The sequence below is a fragment of the Schistocerca piceifrons genome, chromosome 4 (genome assembly GCF_021461385.2).
Source record: "Schistocerca piceifrons isolate TAMUIC-IGC-003096 chromosome 4, iqSchPice1.1, whole genome shotgun sequence".
In the NCBI taxonomy this organism is placed as follows: domain Eukaryota; kingdom Metazoa; phylum Arthropoda; class Insecta; order Orthoptera; family Acrididae; genus Schistocerca; species Schistocerca piceifrons.
The window spans coordinates 592,466,984-592,481,841 of record NC_060141.1 but is presented as its reverse complement, the minus strand read 5'-3'; positions in this window follow the sequence as shown (position 1 = coordinate 592,481,841).

Here is a 14,858-nt window from a genome sequence, read left to right as displayed (position 1 = left end):
TAGTGTTGTTGGATGACCTTTCTGGATACAGGCTCCTATCCTAGATTTGTTCCTCAAGACACTCTCTACAACCTCTCGAAGTTTGTCACAACATTTCTGGGACATCCTGTATATACAATGATGAGCCAAAACATTATGGCTGCCTGCTTAATGTTGTGGTGGTCCAACTTTGAAGCAAAGTACAGCAGCAGTTTTCCCTAGCGTGGGTCCTACAGTTCCTTGAAAGGTTTCTTGAGATGTTTGGCGTTATATGTTTACGCGAAGAACATGCAATTGCCGTATATTACGGGCTGGTGGCTTGGGGGTGACGTCATGTGTGCACGAAAGGATCGCCTGCTGTGGAGCCTCATGTGCCTGAAAGATGTGCTCTGAACCACTTGTGCCTGAACCAGCACTGTACAGTATGGTTTGAAACATTAGCTATTTTCTTCACAGATATCCATCAGGATTTTTAGCTCAAGCATGTGGATTTGGACACTGCAATAATCCTTGTTGATTTTTCTCAATCTTCGCTACAGTAAAATCTGTCTTCCACTCCTTGTCCTCCATTTATTGGAAGAGTCTCTTTACTCGCCGCTGATTCGTGATAAGAAGTTAAAATGAGAAAGCCATTCTATGACTTATAGGACTTAACGAATGTACTGCGTAAGACTGAGTTCAGAATTTAATAAGGAATTTTTAAGACAGTAGAAGCCAATACAGCAATTGTAATATTAGTAATGTTGATTGGAATACTGAAATTGTAATCTCGATTTCAAAAATATTCTTTTGCTGACTGCATGAACAAAAGTACTAAGGTATTACTCTTTTGATAAAGTATTCTAAAATTATAATTAAATTATTTGTATGGATCCAGTTGTAAATTGAGGTTATTTATTTCTTTATCATACGCTTTAGTCACAACCAAGAAAAGTGGAACTGTGCAATCGAAAAATATACAGTATGCTCAGAATTAGTCTGAAAAACTTGTAAGGGTAGGCTATGCCGACAAATAACTATTTAGAAAAATATTCGATACGTTGCGACGTTTCCGATTTAATTAGCTTTGAAGTTAACAAATCAGGTCGTTGCACGCGCAAATTCAAGCAATCTACCACACAGAGTGTGACCAAACGTGTTCATCGTTTCGTGTCCTCAAACCGAACAGACGTAGCTTTTACTCACCTAGCTTCAATTGATCACTTCCGAAAGAATGGCACATTTCAGCTGGTATTGAGCATTTCAACAAGTGGTAACGCACCGACTCACAGAGGCATGTGCATTACCACATTATAGAGCATGTCATGCTTGAATTTGCGCGCACAGCGACCTGATTAGCTAACTTCAACGCTAATTAATCGTAAATAGGGAAACGCATTGATTTTTTTCTCAACAATTATTTCTCAGCACAACCTACCCTCCAAGACACTTACAAGCTTTTCAGATTGCTTCTGACAACAATGTTTAAATTTCACATCTGGCAAAAAATGTAGCAAAACTGAACCCCAGAACTATTGTCCTGTAGCCCCTCATCTGTTTGCAGAAGAGTTTTACAATATATTTTGAAAAGAACTATAACTATCTACCGGCAACAGAACGGGCCTTTCCTTGGAAACTTCCATGGATTTCTAAAATTTTGTGAATTCTCACTCTTTACTTAAATGCCGGGGGTGCCCTTTGTCTTGTTACTCTTCCTATAGGCTTGATACTGTCATTAATTTATTTCAGTCTTATACTTATAGCTTCATTCCTGTGTGTCTACGGCCACACCTCCTACTACTGTATGACACATGATCAATATTTGTCTTTATCGCTGTTTCTTACCCTGTAATGCTCTCTGCATCGTCATTCTAAATAAACGCAATTGAGCCTGTCTCAGAGACAGTTTGGTGTGAATGGGTTTTTCAACATCTTCTTCACACTGTTGTAATACCTTTCATTAGCTATATTTCAACATGATGTACAACAAGATTCTGTGGACTACTTTTTAACTTTTTTGTCTTTCTCTCTAAGTAGACGATTTTAAATGAATAATGTCACTACCTTTCCGTTCACCTTTTTTCCAGTAAGCTAGTCTATCAAATACTTTTACTAACAATGCCATTGCCAGTCATTTATGTCTTCCATTCATCACCTGACTTAATAAGTTTTGTATTTAAATTAACTCCATCCACTTAATTTTTCTGCTACATTTCCCCAATTTATGACTTTCGCTTTTTGTGCGTTTTCTGCCTATGGGGTATCGATAGTGTGTGGGATTTTGGGGCTGGTGGGATGGTCAAACAAAAAAATATGATGTCAGGCTATATGTGTTTCAGTAGATTTCCGTCACCAGGCACCTTGCACACAAAATACGTGACGCCAACGGTTATCTTTGAATTTATTCCATTATACTGTTCCAAAAATACGTATAAATTTATTTCACTTGTCCGTAAACACTTAAAGTTAACTCTTTATTGTATCACTGTGAATGTAGCTTCTGCGAGAGACATATTTACGTAAGCTATTCACTTCGTATACCAATGCTTAATAAATCAGTTTGAGGATCGATGCTGATCGTCTTTCTCCGGCGCTGGTGATACTACAATCTTCCTAAGTGTTAACAATTTCTCCTGAATTTTCCTATTATATCGTCGTAAGGAAGAGACAGTGCAGAAAACAGAGACTGAATGAAGTGACGCGTTTTAAAAAGTTAAGTTAACGTAGCTGGACAGAAGCAAAGTCACTAACGGAGTCTATTTAATGTGCATGTTCGATATACGACAGACATTGCCCCTCTTTTATTCGATAACTGTCATAGGTCTCTAGAGAAAAGAGATACGTTTGCGTGGAAAACAGCGTTTCACACAGAAAAGCAAGCCGTATGCGGCTCTGTTACAGAAATGCAAACCTTATTGTAAGGAAGAAAATAACCTTCGCGGTGACAAAACTACAGTTACTGTAAACGTTAAAAGGCAGATAGAAATGGAACACGCACTAAGTATTTTCTTAGTTTATCATGAAAATTGGGCCTCGCCGTTGGAGGGGAGGCTTGCGTGCCTCAGCGATACAGATAGCCGTACCGTACGTGCAACACAACGGTGGTTTATATATTGAGAGGCCAGATAAACTTGTGGTTCTGGAATGAAGAGGGGCAGCAGCCTTATCTGTAGTTGCGAGGGCAACAGACCGATGATTGATTGATCTGCCTTGTAACATCAGCCAAACGGCCTTACTGTGCTGGTACTGCGAACGGCTGAAAGGAAGAGGAAACTACAGACGTAATTTTTCCCGAAGGGATGCAGCTTTACTCTATGGTTAAATGATGATGGCATCCTCTTGGGTAAAATATTCCGCAGTTAAAACAGTGCCCCGTTCGAATCTACGGGCTGGATACTAGGGACGATGCCGGTATCAGGAGAAACGAAAGTGGCGTTCTACGGATCGGAGTGTGGAATGTCAGGTCCTTTAATCAGGCAGATAGGTTAGAAAACTTAAAAATGAAAATGGATATGTTTAAGTTTGATATAGTGGGAATTAGTGACGTTCGGTGACAGGAGGGACAGAACTCCTATTCATGTGAATACGGGGCTATACATACAAAATCAAATATGGGTAATGCAGGTGTAGGTTTAATACTGAATAAGGAAATAATAATCCGAATAACCTACTATGAATAGCATAATGAATGCATTATCGTAGCCAAGATAGACACGAAGACCACAGCCTACCATAGTAGTACAAACTTATATGCCAACTGGCTCCGTACATGTTGAAGAGATGGAGACACCGCAAGGTTTCAGATTGTGTGTGTAATGGTAAGATAAATATTTCTGGATCAGATTTTAAATTATAACACATTTCCAGTGCAGATATGGACTCTGATCACAATTGATTGGTTATGAACTGGAGATTCAAACTGAAGAAATTGCAAAAAGGTAGGAACTGAAGGAGATTTGACCTGGATAAACTGAAAGAACCAGAGGTCGTTGAGACTTTTTGTTGAGAGTTTCAGAGGGAGCATCAAGGAACGATTAACAACATCAGGGGAAAGGAATACAGTAGAAGAAGAATGGGTACCTTTGAGAGATGAAATAGTTAAGGGAGCAGATGGTCGAAGAGATAAAAAGACGAAACGTTGTATAAATCCTTTGGTGACACAAAGGATACTGAATTTAACTGATGAAAGAAGGAAATATAAAAATGTAGTAAATGAAGCTGGCCAAAGGGAATACAAAAGTCTAAAAAATGAGACTGACAGAGAGTGCAAAATGGTTAAGCAGAATTCGTCAGTAGACAAATGAAAACACCTAGAGGTATATATCACTAGAAGAAAGTCAGATACAGCCTAAATAAAAATTAAAGATGTCTCTGGAGAAAACAGAGTAGCCTGTATAAATAACAAGAGCTCAAATAGAAAAAAAAAACAAAGAAAGGAAAACTGAAAAGTGGATGGAGTAGATAGAGGGTCATACAAGGGAGACGTACAGTACTTGAGGACGGTGTTATAAAAATGGAAGAGGACGTAGATGAAGGTGAGATTGGAGAAATGATACTGCGAGAAGAATTTGACAAAGCACTGCAAGTCCTAAGTCCAAAAAAAGTCAAGGGAATATACGACATTGCGTTAGAGCTACTGATAGCCCTGGGTCAGCCAGCCATGACAAAACTGTTCTATCTCGTGAGCAAGATGCATGAAACAGGCGAAATACCCTCATATTTGGGAAAGAATATAATAATTTTCTTTCCAAGGAAAGTATATGATGTCAGGTGTGAATTTTAACGAAACATCAGCTTGATAAGTCATGTGTGCATAATACTAACACGAATTCTTTACAGAAGAATCGACCGAGAGACGTGGCGCACTGGTTAGCACACTGGAATAGCATTCGGGAGGACGACGGCTCAAACTCGCGTCCAGATATCGTGATTTAGGTTCTCCGTGATTTCTGTAAATCGTGTGAGGAAAATGCCGGCACGGCCATCTTCCTTCTCCATCATTGCCTATACCGATGCGACCGATGGCCTCGCTGTTTGGTTCCCTCCTCCAAACCAACCACCCAACCAGAAGAATCGAAAAACTGGTAAAATCCGACGTGGGGGACGATCAGTTTGGATTCCGGAGAAATGTAGCAACGCGCTAGGGAATACTGACTTCTCATAGAAGATAGGTTAAAGGAACGTACACCTCCTTTTGTACCGTTTGTAGACTTAGAGAAAGCTTTTGACAATGTTGAATGCAGTACTCTCTTTGATAATCTGATGGTAGCAGCGGTAAAATATAGGGAGCAAAGGGATGTTTAAAACTTGTAGAGAAAACAGTAGGAAATTATGAGTCGAGGGACATGGTGAGAAGGGAGTGGGACAGGGTTGTAGCCTATCCCCGATGTTATTAGATCTGTACACTGTGCAAGCAGCAAAGGAAATAAAAGAAAAATTTGCAGTAGAAATTAAATTCCATGGAGAAAAATAAAAACCTTGTGGCTTGCCGATGACATTTTAATTCTGTCTAGAGACCAAAGGAGCAGTTCAAAGGAACGGACATTGTTATAATTGAATGTAGTCGAATTGAATCAGTTGATGCTAAGGGAATTAGATTAGGGAAAGAGACACTTACAGTAGTAAACGAGTTTAGTCATTTGGGCGCAAAATAACTGACAGTGGCGGTAGTAGATAGATTATAAAATGTACACTGACAGTGGCAAAAAAGCGTTTCTGAAGAAGAGTAATTTGTAAATAGGGTATATAGATTGAAAGTCTTTTCTAAAACCATTTGTAGAGGAGTGTAGCTGCGTATGGGAGTGAAGCATGACGATAAATGGTTTAGACAAGAAGAGGATAGAAACATTCGAAATGCGATGTTACAGAAGTATGTTGAAGTTTAGATTGGTAAAAAATGATTCAAATGGCTCTGAGAACTATGGGACTTAACATCTGAGGTCATCAGTCCCCTAGAACTTAGAACTACTTAAACCTAACTAACCTAAGGTCATCACACACATCCATGCTTGACGCAAGATTCGAACCTGCGACCGCAGAAATCGCGCCGTTCCGGACTGAAGTGCCTAGAACCGCTCGGCCACCGCGGCTGGCTTATATGGGTAGATCACATAACTAATGAGGATGTATTGATCAGAACTGGGCAGAAGAGAAATTTGTGGCACAACGTGAATTAATAAAGAAGGGATCGGTTGATAGGACACGTTCTGAGACATCAAGGGATTACGAGTTTAATGCTGACGGGAAGTGCTCGGGGTAAAAGAGAGGGAAACCAAGAAATGAACACAGTAAGCAGATTCAGAAGGCTGTAGATGGCAGTAGTTATTCAGAGATGAAGACGCTTGCTCAGGACAGAGTAGCATGAAGGGCTGCATCAAACCATTCTTCGGACTATAGACCACAATAACAACAACAACAACAACAATAACAACAATCACATGGCAATGTTCTACCAAGCAGCGAAAGACTCAGTTAGCAATACGGTATAAAGTTTATGACTGTAGGAGAGAGGCCACGGTAGGTTGAGGCTACGAATTTGTCACTGAGGTGTAACCAGATGGCCGTCTAGCAAACTACCGTCCTCTGACTGCGGAAATTTGAGTGCAATTTATGGCTCGGCATTTTTAATCTCTCACAGACGGGACGCTGTTCAGTAAATCTAATGTGCAACATTAAAACCGAGTGTCACCGAGTGGCACTGTAAAATTGACTGTTAATGTTGCTACATCGGCATGTCCTCGCTGCTAGCATTATTCTCAGATGGCGCGCTCGGAACACTGCGTACTTCAAAGGGCGGCGGAACAGCACTGCTGAGCGGCCGAGTCTCAGGCGACGCTATCTGCGGCGGCGTCTGCAGGCCCGGGGCGACACGATCGCCGGCCGGTGGTTATCCTCCTTCAATCAGCCGGAGTCAAGTCGCCGCCACAGTGCTCGAGAGGAAGACAGAGCCGCCCGAGGCGCAGGAATGCAGAAGTCGCCCCCGCATGGGAATCGGAAAATCCCCACGAAATACGACCGCGCGCCGCGATATTGCATTCCTGATACGGGCGCCATCAGATAGTGAAATATTGGATACCGACCCGGTAAAACCTGAGGGTCTCCACCGGTCATCACCGCCTATTTTCCAGCCAACGGAGGGGAATTCGATAATGTTCGATTGTATCAGCAAACGCGCGTGCAGAATGCAATTAGACCTCCCGCGAATGTTGGTGTCTACGAAGAGAGGGAGGGAGAGAGGGCGGGGAGGAGAGGTACCGTGGCAACTGCACACCGCATACCTGATGGAGGAATGGGTAGGCAACGTCCCGGAACAGGAGGGGAAGAGAGTGGCTGTGGCTGTGGCGTTGACGCAAACGCGCAATGAAGGACTCTAAAAATGGCTCAAATGGCTCTGAGCACTATGGGACTCAACTGCTGTGGTCATCAGTCCCCTAGAACTTAGAACTAATTAAACCTAACTAACCTAAGGACATCACACACATCCATGCCCGAGGCAGGATTCGAACCTGCGACCGTAGCAGCAGCGCGGCTCCGGACTGGAGCGCCTAGAACCGCACGACCACCGCGGCCGGCGAAGGGCTCTAGTCCACTCGTGTCATGCACTGCGGTAGCTCGCTTTCAAAGGAGGACAAAACGCGTGTTTCTATACGGACTGAAGTCCGTGTGAGACTTCCATCTATGTCAGGTGATAGGAAGATGGATGGACAATCCACTGAAAAGTTTCCTGGAAAAGACTTGAGGTGGTAGAGCCGTGTGCAGCATTAATATTGTGTGCCAAGCTGAAGAGCCTATGACATATCCAACAGGGGATCAGTTCTACGCAGCCTATTCAGAAGCTGGTCTCACCTTCCGTGGTGTTCAGTATACACATATCCGTGGAAACAGGAAGCTTGCAAACTGCTACTAGCATTAAACATCAGAAGCTTATATGACGTTTCCATAATAACGGATGCTGAATCTATTTATTTAAGTAGGGTTTGTTTCATATTAACATTGACTTCATTGTTTGTACAAGGAAATGTATAGTAAATAAAGGAACTAACATAATTGAAAGAGGAAAACCTGAATGCACTGTTTTTCAGATGACATCCCTGTAATTCACAAGAATGAAGATCACTTCCAAAGATCAGTATACAAGTAGAATGGAATATGCTAGAAATACAACTTTGAAATTTCTAATAATAAAATGAAAATAATGTCATCCCAAAGAAATTATCCAGTCAGATCAAAGACTGTTTTGCGTAATTCAGCTTTAAGCAAGTCTCTTAAATTTGTTATTCAGGCTGCGCTATAAGCTTCAAATTTGACTCTGGTATTGAAATTGATATACACAAATTCCAATTTAATTTTATCCATACTTCGCAGCTTCAAACGTCACTTTATCCAATATACTCGAGGTATGAATTTAAAAACGCCTTCAGTCACAATTTTTCGTTTTTTATTCAGTACATGATGCATTTCTGACCCTGTGGGTCCATCGTGAAGTGTAATTCGTCTTAATACATGCTTTATTTGTTCTCTTGAATGACATAAAATGTGTATTCCAAATAATCCAAGAAAATCGTTTTTAACGTTTTAGTAACAGCGTAAGTTTTTTCCTCCATCGTTTTCAAGCATATCACTTCATTCAAGAAGCACATTCGCAAATATCCGCTTGAAAACGATGGAGGGGAAAACTTTATGCTGTTACTAAAACGTTAAAAGCGCTTTTCTTGGATTACTTGGAATACGCATTTCATCTCATTCAAAAGAACAAATAAAGCATGTATTAAGACGAATTACACCTGAAGACGGACCCACAGGGTCCAAAATCCATCGTGTACTGAATAAAACACAAAAAATTGTTACTTAAGGTTTTTCTTAAATTCATACCTCGAGTGTACACAAATTCCAAGCTGTCTGTGGTACCATTAGCATAACATTGGGCCATAAAGTACAAAAAGAAACCATCTTGAAATTCTACAATGTGATGACGGTTCAAGTGTTATCTTATGACAGCAAAAGCAGGGTTACCACAAAAAATAAAAAATAAAAATAAAAAGTAAAAATCTAACGATAGACATAACTTTCCTTATGAAGATGAAGGTTTTTTTCAAGAAGAGAGAAGTCTAGAAATGAAGATATTAGAATAGAATTACATATTATCAACATGAATGAAAAAACTGAAAAATATCGTGAAGCCTGGAGACAACACCTCATGAGAATGCCAGGTCACAGAATTTCCAAGAAGATCCTGAACTACATGCCGAGTGGGAAAAGAGGTATCGAAAGACCACGAAAAATATGGGAATGATTTTGTTTGTGAGTTCGGAAAAGGCAGCAGCCTAATCCACGAGAGGAAGAAGAAGATGATGATTATGATAACGATGTAGGGTTTTCTACCAGCTCATCATGAATTTTCATACCCGTTTTTGCAAATATTGCCTTCACATTTTTCTGTTTATGTGTGATTTTTGTCTCCCAAAAACATAACCTCATTGTCTCCAATGCTATTCTCTGCATTATTATTATCACTTTATATTTTCACATACTTCGTAGTCCAGTAGGACAAAATAAGTGAATAAGTACATAATATGCACTGAATTTTATTATATGAGTACAGTATTAAATATATTAATCAAAAGGTCATACTAAAGGCAGGGTAAGGAAGCGAGACTCCAGAAAAACAAAGCCTTTGCTAAAACCAGCAGTAAAAGCACGGTTAATAGGAAACTTATGTGCTTGCATACTGTCAAAGAAATTCAGCATTCCTGCACAGTCTTATCACACTAGACTATTTGGTAGTGAGTATTATTGTGAAGTGCGCTCTCAGTGACGTACTCATTGCCTTACGAGACATGATTTTTTTCTTCCTTCATGATTCCTTGGTCAGTAGAGCCTTGAGACCTTCACAATGACTGCATAGTAGGTTGCACAACGTGTGGAAGCGGAACTACATACCTGACAGTAAACAGACTTGCAATGAGCACCGAGCACAGACATATTTCCTCTCTCGGACGACACTGACTCGACAGAGCGTGCTCCCAAGTGGCGGTTGAGGTTGTGTAATGAGCTTGTACCCGTGCACCAACAAGGCCAGAGAAGACGTCACGTGAACAGTAAGACGGTTGGCTTCTCTATGGTTTGTCAGCGGGATCAGATTTCATTCTATTTGTTGTGACTTGGCAAGACAACCAAGTCACTACGAGAGGAAGCCGAAAGGCACGAGCTTAAGCTCACGCAGATTGGCGTGAGGTCTGGAACATTACAAGGAAATGAGAAGGTAGAAAAACGGACGCAGTTGCTGTAATACTTAACTTTAATCCACAATTGGTGTACATCGCTCTTGACGGTACATGTTATAACCTTACTATAAACTGGTAATGTCGCCTTGTTAGGTCGTAGCAAATGACGTAGCTGAAGGCTATGCTAACTATCGTCTCGGCAAATGAGAGCGTATTTGTCAGTGTAGCATCGCTAGCAAAGTCGGCTGTACAACTGGGGCGAGTGCTAGGACGTCTCTCTAGACCTGCCGTGTGGTGGCGCTCGGTCTGCAATCACTGACAGTGGCGACACGCGGATCCGACGTATACTAACGGACCGCGGCCGATTTAAAGGCTACCACCTAGCAAGTGTGGTGTCTGGCGGTACACCACACTATTACCTTGACAAGAATCTCTTATTTAACCTTCGCATATCCATCCATAGATAGACCGTGGAATATAGATATATATATATATATATATAGTGTGAATGAGAGCTTGTAACCCGTGCTGGCATTGCTTATACCATAAGCAGGAATAAATTTATCACGAACACAGATTTCATTGCGTCTTCTATCGAGGTACGAGTATATTATGGTGGTCACCATGATACCGTATGATTACTCGGTCTTCCATAACATGTGGCCTAAAGACGATGCAATGTAGTCCCTAAATCGACAACAAATAAAGCGAGACCTATAAATGCAGCTGAAGGATTCGTTCTTACTGAAAAGGATCTTGTCTGGAAGACAATTTATTTATGCTCATGACCACCTCTTGCTCTCTTCTATCCCAATAATATTACAGAACTCGTCGGCAGAGGGTTTCTTTAAAATTTCCTTCGTTTGAATTCTCTTAAAGGAGTTTGATGAAACTCGGCAGTTGACGTGAAAGTTATTTAATTAGAGAGGCAAATCCTAACATACTAGGCAAGGTACGAGAACAGAAGAACACCGTCTCACCATATTCGTTACAGAGGACTTTAATATTCCAGAGGAAATCGGCAGGGTGAAACGCCTTAGCAAATTAAGACTCTGCACAGATCCAGGAACTTAACAGAGAACATTCTCCGTCGCGGGCAAACCTTTTACCTACTTGAACTCCCAGGAGTACGCGTACTCCTATCTAAAAACTTCACTTTTTCCAGTACTTCTCTCGTACATCCTCAAAGCACGCAGAAGCTCTCGTACGTATCGTATTGCACTAGAACTCCTAACAAAAACTAAATCACCGAGAAACGTCTTAAACGTTGTGTAGTGGCTGTTAGCAGAATCAAACTTCCATTCTGCATCAAACTAAGCGGTGTTTTGCACCGTGCCTATATAGCGATTCCCAGGCACATATAGTTTTAATTTGCTAGGAATTTCAACACTTTAATTTCATTTCCTGAGAGAAACTCGGGAGCATCCGATGCAGTAATGGGCGAATGAGGGAAGGAGAGACAGCTTCGAAGATCCCAGAAAATGAAAATAAGTACCTCGAACATTACACATCTGAGTAACAAAGAAGGAAAGCTGAACAAAGAAATAAAATTTGGAACAACGTTATATCAACAACAACAGGAACGATAAATAAGTCCAAAAAAAAAAAAGAAATTTTAACGTTATATAGTAGTGCGCATTAGATGACCTGAAAGTAGAAGATAAAATTAGTAAAAAACAGTCTCGATCGTACAGGCATTTATTAAAAACATGCCGATTTCGGCTCCTAGTAATAGGCCATTTTCAGAGCACGCACTGTAAAGATAAAAATTAAAAGTTCCGATTTACATAGGGAAGTTAGAAAGCATTAAATGGAATATATGTTAAAATTATATATCGTTACCCAGTAGGCGCTTGGAAGAACTGTGCTGACCGCTGTCGCAGAGTCGGTAAATTCGATCACGATAACAATGATTTTAGCTTTTTATTGCATTTTTGTTACAGATATTTGTACGTTTCTTGAGCAATTTCATACACAGACTTACTTTATCGAAAAAAAATTTCTGATAACCAGTTTTGGTTTTAGCTTAGTGTTAATCAACTGGTCATTTTGTTACAAAAATCGACCAACGTCTTGCTATTCACTAAAAAATTTCGGCACACTGGCGCCACCTCCGTTAGTGAAGCCATTATCTTTCTTCTTTGGTGGTGGGTATCGACCGTTGTCGTCAAGACAACACACGACGTGTATTGAATACATCTTTGACAACCGACAGCCATTTCAATCACGATGTCTGCATGGAAACGGCGTTCTTAGGCGTCCTGACATATTTCACGAGACGACGTTCATACATCACGAAGCTTCTAATCTTCGGTATTACTTTGAAACATTTTAACTAACCAGTTACACTAAAGTGAATACTGGTATATTTAATCGCTACAAAGGTACGTTTTGTATCTTGTGCTATTACGAACATATAATCGATGACTTAATAGCAGTTGCTGTGGAAAGAGCGTCTTCGTAATGCTATTGCCTCCACGCTGGCTTGTTATTTATGTTTAAGCGAACTGGTTTTAAGCTATACGATAACCATACGGTACTGAAATTCCGTTTTTTAGCTGTTGACGGTTAAATTTATGTACATTTTTAAAACTGGACGTTCGAATCTTAACGTAGGACACGTAAATCACTTCCCATTGGCTGATATTGTTGTCGTAAGGCTCATACGCGCCCTCTTCAACTCTGTTTAAACTGAGGCTACTCAGCCAACAGTAGCAGTTTTGGGACTGGGGTCAGTAGCGCTGTTCCAATCGTCCGCCGGATAGGTAACGATACATCATTTTAACGTATTATCCTTTTTGATGTTTTCTGACTTCTCTATGTGAATCAACTATTTTAATTTTTATCTTTACAGTGCATTATCTGTAGATGGCCTACTACTAGTAGCTGTAACCGGTCATATTTGTAATAAACGACTGTGCGATCGAGACACTATTTTACTAATTTTAGTTAACTGACAAGTCACTATTTCCAGTAATGTTATCTAAAATTATGAGAACAAGATAAAATGGTGAAGCGATAACCAACCGATAGAAATAGAAAACTGTGAGTTGCTGGTTTGTTCCCTGGAAGGATCAATGAAACAGAGAATCTCTACAGTATGCTACACTACAGATAGCATTAATGAACACAGGAATTTCTGGCACTGTTTCTTCCGTGGCAGAGTTTAATACAAGAGTGGAGATATTCTCCAACAGCTGGAAAGTTGGGTATGTTTGAGAAAAATATTATACAGAAATGGTTAACAATTCTGACAGTTAATGTACTTTGCAATCGCTGAAGGTAACGAACACTTGTGTTTTTAAGATAATTCACATGGACAGCTTGGGTTAAAAAATTCCTAATATACATTATACAACTACAAAAATGTGATTAACGAACAACGGAGACTTTAGAATCTTTGATATTAGCTTGGAAAATTACATTTGGTGGAAAGTCCATTTCTAGCTTATGGAAGAAAACCAGAATAAAGCAGAAGACCGGCACTGAAGAAGTTTATTGAAGTTGTGTGCTGTAACATAAAGGAATATGACAACTCCACCAGGAGTTAACTTTAAACTGTTTAGGGACTACTGTAACAGCAGACGACATAAATAAATAATGGGAAAATATAAAGAACTAAGTAGCTAAAAGCACCAGTAGCCACACAGGGGAAAAACGGGAAATAGAAAGTTTAAGGATTTGGAAAGGACACATAGGAAAAGCCATTAAAAGGAAGAAACAATGCTGTGTCAAATATTTATAGGTATCAACGCAACAAAATCAATAATATTACAAACGATAGAAAACATTTAGCAAAGACATTCCATGAACACTCTTGATACCGATATGCAAGTAATATCGAACATCATGCACATGGGTAATAAACGATGGCACGTATAGGATTAAAATACTTCGCTGCTTCGGAGTAGCATATAGCCAAACTGATTCTCTCACAATATGGCATATAAAGAGAAAACAATGAGAAGTTATCGTGTGGTAAGGTTGCGACTGAATAAGATGAAGACATTATAAGAAGTAATAATTCAATGGATACGATAGTACTAATGGAATTGGAAGAAACAACAATGTAGTCAAGCGAACTAGACGACAACCTCGTCTCGTCATCGGAGGACCTCCATGCAGATAAGATTTACCATCTAACAAACGAATAAGGAAAAAAAATATTCCACCCTAATGGTGAATTTTTCAAAAATTGACGGTAGTAGTATGTAAATGTTTATTTGCTCTACAAAATTTATTAGAGAAGTATAAACAGCAGGTTAATGAAATAAAAGAAAATGTTCGAGGAAGGACAACTTTGTTTCAGGAAAGGTCGATCCACTACAGATGAAATTTTTTACTTCAAATCAGTTGAGCGAAAAACACAATTTAGAAATACCTATTGTCTTTATAGATTTAAAAAACAATATGTAACTAATTTATGAAATGTAAAGGGTGCTATAATACAGTTAATGACCTACAGTTATACTGAAACAGCAGACATTACCATAATGGGCACAAAAATACAAAATTTGGTGTCTGTGAGGATCTACGGTCCTTAAATACTTTGTAAACGAAAACATGGGTTGTAGTAGGCTGTAACGTACATTAATGAAACACAATACATCCGAAAGTCAAAGAGTCCTGGTTGGTCGTGCTATAACAACTAGTACGAAATTCTGGGCACCCCTCCCA